Below are 15,647 nucleotides of genomic sequence, written 5' to 3' on the forward strand. Positions count from 1 at the left end.
CAATTTTTTGTTGTGAAAGCGCTGATCTCAGATATGGCGTTAATGATGTGACAAACCGAGCGCAGTGCCATGCATCTGACAGGGTCATGTTAGCCTCACGGATGATGCTTTTCAACCTCTAATCCAAATCCCACAAGGTTTCACTAGGCAACATTACAATTTCCTTGAACCCAATAACCGACTATGTCTTTGACTTTGGTTGCCAAAATTCCTTGTTCAACGCCTCTTGGATTGCGATTATTCCTTCATTTGGATGATCACTTGAATATTTCATATACCAGGTTAGGGCGCAGTCCTAAAGCGCGCTAACCAAGGTAGCCTTCTTGATATTCTCATATGTGATGCTTTGGGCATCCCATACAGATTTTATCACAAACCAGAACCGGCCTGGTTCCTCATTTTCTAGACCCTTAAACACTGGCAACTGGACTGCACTCATCATCTCTGCTTTTGGTGTTGTGGGGTTGGTTTGGATGACCCAGATGTAGGCGAGGAAGGTAGTGGGGTGGATGGAGGTGATATCAGTGGCAAGCACTCCTTGATTAACCGGACTGCACTTCTAGGTGAGAACTTTGCAAGCTCTTTCTCGCTTTCATGTGCAATAGATGCCAAAGGACTATTTCCTATCCCTTCCATTCCTGGGTAACCTCTTCCGCTTCGCATTACTCCAGTCATCAACAGACTCACACAATGTGGTTTTTACATGATAGCATCTTAACCCACGTATTCTCTAATATGATATATCTACCCTTCGGTCCTTAATGAAACCGCCTTTCTGCTTCGCTATAGCTCACAGTTGTATCTATCGCGAACTCAGTAATAAATCCTTCTATTACCCGATCCAACCACTCTTCAATATATTTCTTTGTCATGTTCTAGTGTTCCGAAATCAGACAACACTGAGGCAGATCTCAGTCTTAGCAATGGAACCATTTGTTGGCTTGTATGGGCATGACCCAGGTTTGAAAGAATTATTTAGCCAAACAAATCCCGCAGCTACCAGCGCTTTCGGCAACAGTCCGCGGAGCATGGACTGAGGTCTCACCCGAGGTAGCAAGGGAGGGTGCTAGAGCCAGGTTTTCGAACCCTTGGGGTGTCTAGATGTGAATTGGATGGTTCGCGCAACCTTTTGCAGCGTCGTGCTAGCCTGTTTCGCGTTGATCCCAACCCGGAACACTCTTTACTAGTTATTAGCGCGCTGTCTACAGATCTACTCTATTTGATGAAGTATTACTTAGACAGGTATTTAAGCAAACATTTATTAGCTTTACTCAGTTCACATACTGAGATTAACCGCAGATTCACATGTATTTAAAATGTAAGCATATGCGCATAGATCAAACAGTGATATCAACCATATGAAAAGCTAGATCTATGATATTTCAGATTAACATAGAATTATAAAAGCAGCTTATCTTTATTCACTTCACCAATACATAGTTGAAGACTCTTCCAGGCCTCTACGCACACAACTACAGAGCCTCTACCCACTAACCACACTTTGGACTCGGACTTATAGACACTTACATATCGTTCTTCCTCAAAAACCCATTATATTAAGATCATCACCCATATAGCCTTGCTCTATTTATACCCTTCCATGGACCGCGATCAATGGGTGGGTCGACTCAACTTAGATTTCTTTACATTATTTTTAGGCGGACAACCCTTTGACTTTGACCTACTACACATCACGCTTCTCACGGAATCTTTACCTTTACCTTTCCCAAACTTGCGGGCTTCGTGCCCCATGACCATTGCGTGGGGCTTCCGCTACCCAACACGTGGTTAGCGAAATACCGGGCTTCAAATTTTTAGCTCATCACCCTTCCCAAGTGCATTCCTTCAAAAATGATATCATTCAGGAGGAGCGGAGTCTGCAGAGAACTCTTACTCTCATCGAGGTCCTTTGGCACCTTCACCTTCTCCTTCCACAAAGGGATATACTCGGGAAACTTCGTTAGAGGGACCATGCTCTTGGTTTCTTCCTCCATGCCCTCATCCTCATCCTCTTCAATTGTGATATCCTCAAGGTCTTCTTCCTCCTAATCAGTTTCCAGGTTGACCGCTTTCCATTTTTCCCCAATTGTTAACTTGGTTCGCAGCGGGTTTTGAGGGGACACACGCACCGAAATCTTTGGCTGTTTATTTTTTTTTTCTTGATGTGTGCAGTCATTTAGGGATTTCTGCAATAATCCTGACACTCTCAAGGGCATCTTCTATGGTCATGGCCTTCGTGGCTTCTTCGGGGGTCATCTCTGCGATTTCCTTGGCTTCTTCAGACGCTGTCATCTTGTTCATCTAGAAATCTCTCAACCATTCAATCAGGGGCTCAACCAACGCTCTCCATAAGAAAAACAGGTCTTGGTTCAGAATACTCGGGGTGTACGACAACTCAATTTGCAAATGACCAACTATTGTTTGCTAGGAAATGCTTTGTAATTTATAACACCTTTTGAATTTTAATTCGACTGTTCCCACCAAATCCAATCCATTAATGCTCCCTTGGCGGCATATTTTCCCAAATCTTGCCCATAAAGATCATTTTAAATGCTTTTTGCCTTCTCAATTTGGTCTCAAGTCAAGCATCACATTGTGAATAATGACTACAACAGTCACTTTCCAGCCAACCCGTGGGGTAGCACAACCCCCCTTGCGCGATTGCAGACCTTGTGACACTTTGCTCCTGCACCGAACCCCGACATCACGTAGCTCCTGAGAAAAGTAGTTTATATTCTTGCACCTCCTTTCAACTACCTGGAGTGCTAATACTGTACTTACCATGGCTAGTCAGATGGTTGTGCCACCTGTATAGCGTTTCAACTAGTCATCCATCAATTTTCCTGGAAAAAATTTGCCTTTTATTTTTACTTTCTACGTCGCGCACTTTACCATCTTCATCGCATCATCATGGGTGATCCTTTTAGTAATATACGGTCCAATCCAAGGCATCAGGCTAATCATCTTTCAATGGTAGTCCCAAAAATTTTCACCGTAGTCATGCACACCCTGTTTGAGCACCCTGATTTTCTTATCGAGAAAATCCTTGTTTATTTCTTCCTCAAGCTTCTTGACTTATGCTTCCAACAGAGAGCTTTTCTCCCTTAATCGCACCCTTTCTTTCATGAGTTCTTGGAACCTAAGATCACCATGTTAGATTTCTTCCTCAAGTCCAAAGCATTCTACTTCATTCAGCTGCGCAATCCCTTCTTCCAAGGCTCGACGAACCGTCATATCTACTGGCGTTGCTATGCATGGACTAGGCATACTGTACTCTATTGGGACTATAGTGTTTGCTCCATAGACCACCCTATAAGGCATCTACCCCATCAATTTCTTGCACGTTGTCCTATAAGCCCATAGAATTGTTGCTACGCTCAAGACCCAATCACTTCGCTGCGCATTATATACCCTATTTAGTGGTTCACACACTTCGTTATAGGCTTCTGCTTGGGTAGAATTCTACACACTCATTATTTCCATAGTTCGTCATCCCAATTAGAGGGACCGTTCGCACAATTGATTCACCAAAACCTACTTATTGACCGTGTTCCTGAACGCAAAGTCCATGTGCATCTGTGTAGGTTGTTTACCATATGCCTATACCCACATGGATAAATTCGTGTGTGGATCATCTCATCCATCATTCTTGTCTGTTAGTAGCATCTGAGGCTTCCCAAAATGCATGCGTAGCATTATCTTGCATTCTTGCCAGTCCTCAAAGCTTCCTTGGTGCGTACCCCACCACCTAGCGGGTGCAGCACGTAGTACCTATTTCAAATCCTCGAGACATTGTTGTTTTGACACCTCTCTTTCAAATCTATTCAGGAAAGCATCTACCTCACTTAACCCATCATAAGTAAGCAAATCCCTCACTTCTGTTATGCAGGGGAATGATCTTGTCATCATATTATAGTTCAGCATGGTTACCTCGTGTATCCGGTTCTGCCATTGCTCTATCTATTCATCCAAATCTGACATATGGGAGCTTTCGTGCTCCCATGAGATTCGTCCATTCGCAGTGGGATTTACCTAGTCTTGCTCTCACGCAGTTATCTTGTAGATGCAATCTAAGTCTTCGTCGCTTTCATATTCATGCACTGGCTCCATGTAGCGCGATCCCTGAGTAGGGTCCAAAGGTAGAACTACATGCAGAGACTTTTTCTCAAAAATCATCTTGCACTTCTTCAAATTTATCACTCCATTAATTTCAGTGGCCCGATCAATTCCTAATAGCACAGGGTAGGGATTGTTGTCATCAACAATCTCCATCACTTCGAAGTCTGCTAGTGCGTTGTCCCATTCAATATCCACGATGATTCCCTACAATCTCTCCATAGGTATGATCTTTTGCTGGTTCACCATTCGCAACTAGATAGGAGACCATTGTAGTGTAGACCTTCCCATGCCCTCCCATGTCTGCTTCGGTAGAATGTTCGCGTCCGACCTTAGGTCTAGAATTACTTAGTCCATCTCATATTCTCCAATCTGTGCTTTCAACCTCATTTCTCTTCCCATCCTCATCACATGCTTTCCAATATTCCAGACTACGCACGGTTCTCCCGGTGTGGTCCCAACGCATCTATTTATGAGTTCCTACAATTCCTTTATAGCCTTATTGTCACACAGTATATTCATGCATAATTCTATGAACATCGTGAGCATTGATGGGTCCATTTCTAGCTCCGGTCTGTCTTTACTTCCTGAAGTGGAGGCATTAGCAAAGCACTTACTAGCTTCCATCGAGGTTTCCTTAGCGCGCTCCAAATCCAACTCTAGTTCTTTCGTCAGAGCCTTGCAAACCCAAGTACTATCTTCAGGTTGTTTGCCTCTATCATCTCCTATCATAATTCCACTTAGGAGTACAATGTTCATTTTATGGTCTTCCTCGTGTGGCTCAAACCTCATCATTTGTAGGTTTTGAGTTAGGGGAGGTTAGAGCGCTCCCTTGTCGCGCAACATCGCTATTAGTGTGGGACAATCCTCTATCTCATGATCAAACAAGGTACAATACAAGCATGATGGAAGCGTCAGATTCGTACAATCATGGGAATAATTTCTTGGCCCCCTACAGTTGCAACATATCAGCTGTCCATGACCTCTTCCAGGTCCTCCTCCACCTCGGCCTCATCCCGCCCTTGAAATCCGATTCGTGCCACTCCTACATTCTAGTCAAAGGGATGCGTTTCGGCCTAAACCCTGTAGGTGGGAGTCCTATCCATCATCAACTCATACCTTCTACAGGTGCACTCATCGTGTCCCACCAATCTATAGAAATTATAGAACAACTGTTGCAAATTTTGTGTGTACTTTTGTAACAAATGGTAGTTGTCTATAGCATGCTTTCCCAAAGTAGGCATTGTGCTAGGTCCTTCTTGTGCCTCTGGTCTTAATGGAATTGGTCCTCCTCTCGTGAGGTAATGCACGAACACTGGTCAGTGTTCCTTGTCATCACCATGACCCTTAAATTTCACACACCATACCTCTTTGCACACTTTCGAGCGAGCTGTCTTATCCTGTTTCAAACTCTACATCTCAAGGCACAAGTTTTTCAACTGCACGTGGATCTACGGAACTCCCAGGTTGGGATCATGTATCAGGGTCTCATGCAGCCTCATCGTGATCTCCAAGGCCTCTGCCTGAGTCGTTAACCTTTGTTGTGACAACACGTTCCTTAAATGCAGCGTTAGCGATGCTACAAACCATTCGCAGTGCCGTCCATCCAACACAGTCATATTAGCTTCGTGAATTGTGAACTTCAGTCTCTGATCTAATTCCTAGGGGGTATCTCCTGGTAGCATAATTATCTACTTGAACCCAATGATCGACTGCTCCTCTGACTTCAGCATGCTAAATTCTCCGTTCAACGCAATTTGGATATCCATGATCCCCGCATTTGGATTGTAATTAGAATGCTTAATATACCAGGTCAGCACGCGATCCTGTAGAGTGCTAACCACCATCACTTTCTTTATATTGTCATCTGTAACTCCCTACGCTTTCCACACAACTTTTATCACAAACCAAAACTGGTCTGGATCTTCATTTCCTACTCCCTTGAACACTGAAACTTTATCGCACTTTCCATATTGACTCGCGGTGGTGGCGGAGGTGGTATGAGCAAAGATGGGAGTGAAGGCGGTGAAACTAGTGGTGGTGTGGGTGGGGCTGGTACGCGCCAAATCCTCTACCTTATCAAATTGATCACACTTCTCGGTGAGACCTTCACGAGCTCCTCCTCATCCCCCCGTGGAGGTGAAATCAAGGGGCTAGTCTCTAGTTCTGCGTTACCTTAATTTTTGTAAATTCTCCCACTTCGCGTAGCCTCGAACATCAATGTATTCACATAATCTGCTTTTCACACAGTATCATTTTAATCCAAGTGTTCAGAGACTTAACGTACTTACCTCGTGGTCCTTTGAGGAAGCATCATTCAACCTCGCTATAATTGACTGAAGTATCTACTGTGAACGCAGTAATGAATCCTCCTATAATTCGATCGATCCAATGATCAACAGTGCGCACGATCTTATCCTCTGATGCTTCCAATTTGCACACGAACTCTGGGGTCTACAAAATAGAACTATCAAGCTTGCACCTGCCTTGGCTATTAGCTAACTTAACGATCCACTCATACAACTCAGTAGGGAAATATGTGAAGAAAATTTCATGGATCTCTGTGTACAGGTAGCAGTCTAACCAATCTTCTTTTGATAGTCACGGATTCTAGTTCTCTTGTGCCAAGAACTCGTGAATTCTCCTATCCAGCCAACCTTTAATTTATTTCTTAGTTGTATTCTAATGATACGACATCAGACATCTCTATGCAGATTCCGGTCGTGGTAACAGAACCATTTGTTGGCTTGTTGGGGCCTAACCTAGGTTCAGAGTTATTAGCCAAACAAATCCCTGTACTACTGGCCCTTTTGGCAACAGTTCGTGGACCGTAGATTGAGGTCTCACCTGAAGCAGTATGGGGGGATATTAGAACTAGGTTTCCGCACTCTTGAGATGTCTGAGGGGTTGATTTAGTCCAACTGTGGATACCTTCATGTAGGTTACTCTGTCCACTTCCCTTGCGCACGAGGCCTTCGCGGCCTTGTTATATTTGTCTTCGCACAACCCTAACTAGGGTTGTGGGGCTTTCGTGCAGCTAGAGTGATGATCTACGCTATTTCCCCAAGTCACACCATGGATCTTACTTATATTATTATAATAGTTAGTTATCTTCATGTAAACAGATAACTTCTATTAGATTTACTTATTCAACACATTCATACAAGTTCGTGCAGTAAATAAACAGTAAACTTGCAATTCATACCCAATATACTTCAATGCATAGAATAAGAAAAGATAGACAAAAATACGGTAAAACTTCTCTTTATTAATGCTTCCGATGGTTATAGACTCAACCTGTCCTTCTCACTCAACTGTAGGGGTCCACGCACTCAGCTGCAGACTACTAGGCCTTTGCACACTCAGCTGCAGAGCCTTCTCCTACTCTACGAACCAAATACATGACTGTACACTTCAACTCACTGCTTCATTGATTGATTTCCTTCTTTCCTTGTTATCTTTTTAACTTAGAGCTTCGCTCTATTTATACAATCCCATGGTTTTTGGACCATGGGTAGATCTCTCAAACTGAAATTATAGTACAAAAATGAGGGCAGACAACCCTCTAACTCATTTACCATATTCACGCTCCGCGCCCACAAATTTTGGAGTCTTTACAATGGACTTAGTCAAAACTTGGGCTTTAAGCCCCAAAAATTGCCTTGGAGGGGATCCCACACCCAACAAGACTATTTTGATTTCCAAATTGCGATGTTATTTAGCTCGTGTGTTCCTTTCAGGTTGCATACTATTAGAAGCTTCTAAGGAACACACTTCCTTTTCCCCTCTGCATGATAGAACCCCTATGCAGCTCACTTGACGTGCTGCAAGGTAACACATGTTATTCCGACAAAGATATCATACTTACCTCTACGCGTTATCATACTCACTTGGGCTCCTACTCCAAGTGGTCTGAGGTCTAGGTAGGAATTCTTACAGGGGAGATCCCCTGATATTTTGGTAGGTCCAACACCGTCAACATTTTTGGTGCTAGGAGGAGGGCTAGATGACAAGATGAGTCCTCGAAGTATCCTTTGAATATTTGCACATCTTTCATGACTTACATTACAATTAATCATCTAGTATTTCTGTCTCATGGACGTGTTTTTGAAGTGTCGTAGGATATCCTTAATGACTTGTCATGTAACACAAATAATGGTGAAAGGTGGAGCATCTTTGCTTAGTCACATAGTTTCCTTCATGGGTTTCCATGAAAGGAATGAAGTCCTCGCGGATGATGTTTCCTACTCATTGTTTGCTTACACACTCATAGGGCATGCATTGGAATGGTGTCTCACATTACCCACAACCTCCATTCACTCTTATGATTAGATGATCGAAAATTTGGCTTGTGATTTCTATCATTATGATCACAAAGCACTCAATAATTTATTTTTGGAATTATGGAAAGCACCTGATGAATCCCTTTTGCAATTTTGAAATCACTTCTATAATCTCGCTTTCAAATCCTAGAAAATGAAATTTATTGGAAATTCCTCAAGGAAATATTTCAGTATCTTCTTCACATATTTGAAAATACACGTGTTTAATTCATTAAAACCCCTCCCATCATACCTCTATGTTAGAGCTTCGAAACTCAAGATGGAGAAGGTTGTTGTCACAAGTGACCCTCGATTTGGTTCTCATCAAACAACTCTAGCTCCATAGTGCAAGGTTGGAGAAGCCGTGAACTCATCTGTTGAACTGTCACATCCTCCCACCCCACCTACTCTAGATATCTACACAAATTTGGCTTGCAAGGTTGTTGGTTGTCATGTGAACTTGTTCTCTCAACCTTCGTCTACTCATTCTGTTGATCCTCCAGATTGTACTGTGTTGTGATCTCCCATTTTGGACTCCACATTCATTGTTCACGAGGATCAAATTATTGATGGAGTTGGTGTTGAGAAGCCAACCTAAATTGTCATTTCGGATGAGTATGTGTGGGAATTTGAATAAGAACCTATGGTGAAGGATGACCTCCTTCCGTCTGCACCTGATCCGTTGTTTTGTGACATCTTTTATGATTTTTCCATTTCTGATTTGTCTTGTGAAAATTCATCCCCAGATATTTTTACTTATGATCATTCACAGAACACACCAGATGTCATTTTATTATTTGATTGTGGAGAGGACACATATTTCTTTTAAATATACCCAATATATTATCTTTTGTTTCTGAAAACTTAGAGGGTGAACATTTTTGTTTCTTATCAACCCTTTTGTATGATTCGTTAGATCATGAGGATGTCGATGAACATCTTGAATTTTCTAAGTGTGGTTGTCATGATCTCTTCACTCATTCATTCGATCATGATGTTGATTCACTTAATGTTGATATTTCTAAGCCACCATTCTTTGATGTTCTACTTGATGATGAAGTAAAAATCCCTCAAGATGTCGAGACACTTAAACCTGAGTTGATGGTTATGTCAGGTCATTCTTGTCTTGAGGTTAGTTTTGATTTTGATCAGAAATATGTTGAAAAACCCTAGGCTCCTCATCACTCTCCTATTTGCATTGAATATCAGTCTGATCTACATATTTTAGATACTCCACCATAATCACATGATCTCATGGCTCATGCATTGGAGGAATCATACACAATGAACACTCTTGCTAAGAGAAAGTTGTCATCCTTTTTCATGTTTGCTCGTTTGTCATGGTAAAAAGAGTGTACATGCTTGTTGCTTGCACATAGTTTGTTGCATCACCATGGTATGTTCACAAAATGTTTGTCTTGCACATTTAATCTTTCCTTTTCTGTGGACGCTTTTAAACTTTGAGCGTGTTGGTCTTCATTGTCTTATCTTTTTTGTGTACTGGTTTACTGGTATATGTTTTTGGTCAACTATGCCTTCACCAACATGGGTCAACTAATGTGCCGATGGTTGCATTGGAAATATCACTTTATGTGAGTAGGTCCATTCACTATTTAGTTTAGGATTAGGAGTAGTGTTTGTTTTCTTGCTTTCTTGTTTTCTTTGCTTTCTTATTTTCTTTTTTTGCATGTTTTTCTTTGCTTACTTGTTTCTATTTCGTTTACTTCTGCCCTTTACTCATTTATTTTGTTTGATTGCTATGCACCCATAGGTTTAGCTTCACATGAAACCGTGTTTGTCTCTTGAGGCAAGTAGGGTGAAGTACACGAGGACTTGTACAACTATCAACATTTGGTTATCTAATTACGTTATGGTCCGGTACCAAGATCTGGACCTAGACGAGCTTACCTCATTATAACAGCGGGGACTGTGACCATGAAAAAGGCTCCTTCTGTAGTGCGATTTCAAATGCCGGAACCAAAATATGTAGTTGCCCTAGAGCATGTACTATCACAGAGAAATGTTTGGTACAGATTATTATAGTACCGTTCGCAAAGTAGAGAAGTTAATTACTGTGGATGTCTATTCGCCAGATTGCCCACCTGAACCAGAGGCTATTATAGATGCTATAACGAAACTTCGTGAAAGAAAAGATAGTTCGATGGATATATGAGGCCCGAACTCCAACAAGGAAAGAATAAAATATTTCACTATAAATCATAGGGATCATCATATTGGATCCAATATTCATACTAGAAACTATGGTCAAAAGTTATTACATCAATCTTATGAACCTCAATTCGAATCTACTTTCGAGATACCCTATACAACATTTGGATCTAATTCAACTCTGCAATTATAGATCTATCATTGGGATAATCTATCCCATTTCGATTCGGATGGAATAGGATGAATAGATTCCGACTAGTGCCGAATTATCAGTCCCACCGTCAAATATTGACTTCTGAGTTCTCTCTCCTACTTTTTTATATGTAGAGAGTATCGTGATTCAATTAGAACGGACAGAGAGGGACAATATGAGCAAAGAAGAGGGAGAGAACAGATTGATCCATCTATCTATTTTGATCGGGGTGTCTCCGTATGTAGATATACATCTAGATAGAATAGATTTAGATAGATGGATATGAAGACATGGATATTGACATCTTGCCAAGAACCAGATTTGAACTGGTGGCACGAGGATTTTCAGTCCTCTGCTCTACCAACTGAGCTATCCCAACTCTTCCCTTTGGATCATCCTGGTACAGGGTTTTAACTTGTGTCAACTAAAAAGAAGTAAAAATGTATTTTTACTAGTTTTTAGAATGATCTTTATTATTTTCGATCTGGAAGTCACTAATATGATAAAAATGGACTGCAATTGAATAATTTCAAAATGATCTAATCTATGTAGATCATATATCACAAAATCAATTGATCATATGATCAACTTATTAACAGATCAACTCAACTGGTCATAAGATGGATGAAAAGATTCATGTTCTAATTTCTTCCCTTCATGAAAAAAAAAAAAATAGCGAGGTAAAAGAATCGAGAAATTAGAATGGATTCGAACCAATGGAATTGGAGAAGATAGATCAGTACGTTCGGGAACGAACTTGGGTGGGGATAGAGGGACTTGAACCCTCACGGTCTATAAAGCCAACAGATTTTCCTCCTAGTGCAATTTGCATTGTTGTTTACATTGACATGTAGAATTGGACTCTATCTTTATCCTCATCCAACCATTTATTCCAAAAAATAATTCAATTCTCCATCTAGAGTAGATAAGTTCATAATTGGATTACTTAATGTCAAATCAGTACTTCAACTCGAATCTGGCATCTATCTTATGAATAAAATCCTTGGAATGATTCAAGTTCTGATTGCCAGTTTTTTCTGATGTTATATAACATCTCTCTCCATTTTTGAGGTGTAAATAGATCGTTCTATAACTACAGTATTGGACCAAATGAGATTCATTCGTTAGAATAGCTTCCATTGAGTCTCTGCACCTATCCCCTTCCTATCTTAGGAGAAGAAACATTGTCTTCATGAACCAGATTTGGCTCAGGATTACCCATTCAAAATATCCCAGGGTTCCCTAGATTTGGAAGCTATCACTTGGTAGGTTTCCATACCAAGGCTCAATTCGATCAAGTCCGTAGCGTCTACCAATTCCGCCATATCCCCTTCTCGAAGAACAAGATCATACCTTGATCTAATCCTATTATGTAATATCCATCAGCATTATTCATTGGATATTTGCTCAATATTGGGTGGGAGAAATATCCTCCCCTACTCCCCTTCTCTCCCCTTCTCTATCTCTACCCCAATCGAATATGATTGGGAATCATTATATTATTTATCCATTTGAAATGCAATGTTATTATCCTCCCCTAGTCGATTTGGAAGAGTGAGTAAAACGATCGATATCAATTGACCCTTACTTCTCCTTTCTTTCCCTTGAAAGAATCTACATTCAAACAATGTTCCGTTGTAATCGTAATCTGGATTGCGTCATTGAATTTGATTCGTGCTATAATCGTTAGGATTCCAAAGGAATCTATGGATCTCACCCCAATGAAATGGGGAGTGATATTCCATCGAGCCTGCTTAGCTTAGAGGTTAGAGCATCGCACTTGTAATGTGATGGTCATCGGTTCGATCCCGATAGCTGGCTCTTTTCCGTTCCGTTCCTCTCATTTCCATAATCCACAAAGTTTTGTTAGGATCAAGATGGAATGGAGAATACTCTTACGATCGTTCGTCGGGTCCGTCATGCCATGATCATTTACTCCCAACTAGGAACGGGATGAATGAAATGATTGGAGCTATTAGGATCAATAACAAATTGGAGAAAGATCTTCGTTTTCCATATAAAAGAATTCCAGTAGTACTCATACGGGTTATACTATTCTTTCTTCTTTCTAGCACTATTTGTTAATTGAATAAGGAGTTTCTATGTCCTGTTATCGGGGACCTCATTTAAAAATAATACGTTGTCTGAAAACTTTACCAGGTCTCACTAGTAAAAGACCCAAAAACAGAAAGGATTCTATGAACCGGTCTTCTTCTAGGAAAATATCTCAATATCGTATCTGGATAGAAGAAAAACAAAAATTGCGTTTTCATTACGGACTAACGGAGCGATAATTGCTGAAATATGTTCGTATTGCTAGAAGAGCCAAAGGCTCAACAGGTCAGGTCCTATTGCAATTACTTGAAATGCGTTTACATAATATTCTTTTTCGATTGGGTATGGCTCCCACCATTCCTGGAGCTAGACAATTAGTGAATCATGGACATATCCGGGTCAATGACCATATGGTAGATATACCAAGTTACCCTTGCAAACCTCAAGATGTGATTACTATAAGAGATCAACAAAGATTGAGAGCTATCATTAAGAAGAATATAGATCTGTTCCAGAGGGATAAATTGCCAAATCATTTGACTTTTCATTCCTTACAATATAAAGGATTCATCAATCAAATAATAGATAGTAAATGGATCAATTTGAAGATTAATGAATTGCTGGTCGTAGAGTATTATTCCCGTCAAGCTTGAATCGAGAATGAAATGAAAGAGAGGGGTGGGTTGGTTGCTGGGCATCTGGAAATTATGTTCTTCTCCCTTCTTTTTCCCTTCCCCGAAGGAGACATTTTATAATCCTTACGTACGTTACTTGTTATCCGCGATACTTTTTTTTTATTGCTTCTTAAAATAGTCTTTACTTTTCCCATACCACGAACCGATGTTCGTTCTATTTTCTCTATTACAAATAGAGGTAGATTGATCCTGGAATTAGGAAATAGTCCTATTGGGATTCAATAGATTGGAAAAACAATGGATGAGAAGAAAATAGATAGTAGGGCGAAGATACGGAAAGAGAGGGATTCGAACCCTCGGTAAGCAGAAGCCTACATAGCAGTTCCAATGCTACGCCTTGAACCGCTCGGCCATCTTTCCTATGAGATCTCTTGGTTCTAATTAATAAAATGGGTCAATAGAAACTTCCTTACGAAACCAATTCTTTTTGTTCGGGTACGAACAGTTCAATCTTTCGGAAATAAATAGATAATAAATAAGGTAATGATTCAATCCCCCCCCCGGAAAGACGAAAGGACATTTTTTACAACTTCCTCTTATTTTAGGAAATCCTCAATCATCCCGGTTAATCCAACGTATTCGGATCACCTAATAAAGAATTTAAGACAGATTGACTGATCCATTCCATATTATGATAATATATAGATCTATAGTGATCATCTTATCAATTGTATAAGAACTAATTCTTTGGCAATGATCCTATGTCATGATGACTATATTTTCTCGATATTCTTTTATCTATATGGATAAAGCACACAATTGCTGGGTAGGCATTTCATCCTCATTATGCAATGCTCGATCGTTTAACTCTTTCTTTGTTCGGATCATAATCGAACTGGACTTCCCGAGTTTACCCAATCTATTATTCTTTCAATACGAGCCTTTTTCCATTATTATTCATGTTACTAATGAAAAATTATTCAACTTATTCCCTATCTATTCTAATTTTAAAGAATAGATTGGAATAGATTGGAATAGATAGAATGAGAACATATTTGCGATTGTAAGGAAATCCATTTTATGGTATTGTGCACCAAAAAAAAATTTTGTTCATGGAATCATTTGCGTAACGGAATGAAGGAAATTATCAAACTGTAATTGACTATGCCTAGATCTCAGAGAAATGACAATTTTATTGATAAGACCTTCACAATTGTAGCAGATATATTATTGCGAATAATCCCGATGGCTCCGGGGGAGAAAGAAGCATTTACCTATTACAGAGATGGTGTGATTTGATATTTTTTCCGTTCTTCTTTTTTGGGGAAAGAAAAGGTAAGGTATTCGGGAATAAAAATTGGGTAAAATAAAACTTACGCTCAGTGAAGGTGAGTTCTGGAGATAGAACAATTCCTTCTGTCGTGTATCCCCGGTCAATGCACCTTTAGATGCTTTCATCTCCTGAGGATTTTAGTACCGAGCGAAAGGTTACACCTATGCAATAGGCCTTGCTTGTATAGTTGAACCTATTTGATAGGCGCGCATGAGGGGAGAAAGCACTACGTATGGAAATCGACAACACAAAAGCTTCGTTATAGCCCATATGCATTACCCTTTTCTGAAGGGTAGTGAGAATGGTTGGGACAACAAACATCCATCTCGTTTGTACTTCGGATACCCTTATAATGGAACCATCGGAGATTGTTGAAGTGATTAATCCCCGGAGAATACAGGGCGTTAAGAACAAAGAAATTGTTAGAGGTTCCATTCCTAGTAGTAAGATCCTTGGTATTTGGAAAAGAATCTTTGCAAGAAGGATGGCTAGAGATTCATTGGAAATACACTAGCCCCTGTTAATTCATAATATTGGGTCAGAATCTTTTTTTTTTTTTTTTTCAATTCCACGGATTACTCCCCATATTACCTACTGTAAAGAAAGGAGGAGCCGTATGAGGTGGGAATCTCATGTACGGTTTTGAAGCGGAGATCATTTCAATGGAATGAACGACCGTAACGAATGTCAGCTCAATCGGAAGGGGAATATGCGGAAGCTTTACAAAATTATTATGAAGCTATGCGACTGGAAACTGATCCTTATGATCGAAGTTATATACTATATAATATAGGTCTTGTGCATACAAGTAATGGGGAACATAC

At 40.4% G+C, this 15,647-nt stretch overlaps 2 non-coding genes across 2 annotated transcripts; one reads left to right on the forward strand and one right to left on the reverse strand.

Moving 5' to 3' along the window:
* Positions 1–12,548: 12,548 nt before the first annotated feature.
* Positions 12,549–12,621, forward strand: TRNAT-UGU (transfer RNA threonine (anticodon UGU)). Its single transcript has one exon. It is a non-coding gene; the product is annotated as a tRNA-Thr (tRNA).
* Positions 12,622–13,823: 1,202 nt separating this feature from the next.
* Positions 13,824–13,910, reverse strand: TRNAS-GGA (transfer RNA serine (anticodon GGA)). Its single transcript has one exon. It is a non-coding gene; the product is annotated as a tRNA-Ser (tRNA).
* Positions 13,911–15,647: the final 1,737 nt, after the last annotated feature.

The sequence above is a fragment of the Pinus tabuliformis genome, chromosome 3_1 (genome assembly GCF_031772625.1).
Source record: "Pinus tabuliformis cultivar Carrire ecotype Pingquan chromosome 3_1, CPIR1, whole genome shotgun sequence".
Classification (NCBI taxonomy): domain Eukaryota; kingdom Viridiplantae; phylum Streptophyta; class Pinopsida; order Pinales; family Pinaceae; genus Pinus; species Pinus tabuliformis.